This window comes from Pleurodeles waltl, chromosome 7 (genome assembly GCF_031143425.1).
Source record: "Pleurodeles waltl isolate 20211129_DDA chromosome 7, aPleWal1.hap1.20221129, whole genome shotgun sequence".
NCBI lineage: Eukaryota > Metazoa > Chordata > Amphibia > Caudata > Salamandridae > Pleurodeles > Pleurodeles waltl.
The window spans coordinates 892631249-892632708 of NC_090446.1; positions in this window are offsets into that span (position 1 = coordinate 892631249).

Here is a 1460-nt window from a genome sequence, read left to right on the forward strand (position 1 = left end):
CTCTCTCTATATATATATATACATATACATATATATATATATATATATATATATGTATATACATACATATATAGCGATCACTTTTGTCAACGCATATGTGGTTTCCCTGGGGGCTGAGATTGGCCCCCAGGAAAACCACACCCACATATAAAAGTGATCTATATATATACTTCAACTGATGCGTTTCAACTGTAGCTTTTAGGCAGCAAGAAAAAAGTCAAGTAAGTCTTGTGATTCTGTTTCTGCTACAAAAGGATCAGACTTTTGTGTAGTGGCAGTTTTGATGCCATAAAGTAGCGCAGAAGGTTTATATGCCTACTGCAAAGATCAAATCTGTATTTTATGTAAATAGCTGAGTACATTAGTAAAGTCGGCCATTACCTGTGCTATAATACAAATGAAATGTATGTGCGGGGGGGCTATGGAGAGATGAAAGGCACTTTTGCTGGGTGGTAGTGAGGGAATCCGAGGAGGAGGTCATGGGAATGGGAGCACCAATAATGATTGTTGGACTGGGCGCTAGAGGCACTAAAGACTGTGACGATTGGTATGTGACAAGTTGAAGTAATAGTGTGCCTTTTCTTGAGTTTCTTGACAGAAGGTGCTGATTGAGGGAAGAAGCAAAGGTAAAGTGACCTCTACTGTTGCAGGTATCAAACACACACACCCACTAGCAATTTTGTGACTGTCTGCGTAGGCTAGTGTTTTAGAGCAACAGTTCAGCCAGTAGCAGAGATGGAATCTCATTGGATGACTGCTGCTCAAGCCCTTACTCGGGTTATAGAGGACAGCTCTGACGTAGGATCACAGACTGAGACAGCAGATACTGAGACACATCTGAGGGATAGGACCATGGCGCAGACTCTGGGAGTAATTTTTCAGTCGGAGCAGTCCCATTCGATAACACCTCTTCCATTGATTATGAGGGAGGTGACGAGGATGTCCCTTCACAAGCACAGTCTGTGCAGCGGGACAATAGCGGGTTGGCCCAACCCAGAGAGCAGGTGCATGCGGCGGCAAGCACAGAGAGAGTGCTCTTTAGGGAGCTCCCCAATTTAGTTCAGCCCCAAATTCCACCGCCCAAAACGTATTGTGGAGACATCAAAATTATCTATCACAAAACAACCTGGTTTTGTAAGGCAGGCATCTGCGTTTTTGGTCTTGGGCTCGGCGGCCTTATAGGGAAACCTACCAAACCCAGACATTTCTGGAAACTAGACATCCGAGGGAGTCCACAGAGGTGTGTCTTGTATGGATTCCCCAAAGTTTTCTTACCCAGAATACCCTGCAAAGGTGAAATGTTGAATAAAAACTCAATTTGTTCTTGCATTTCTGTCACACAAACTATAGGAATATGCTGGGATCCGCAAAATTCCTACCACCCAGTGTTTTCCCACCTGTCCCGATAAAAACACTACCCCACTTGAGTGCCTGTACCTACTGCCTGTGTCAGGAATGAA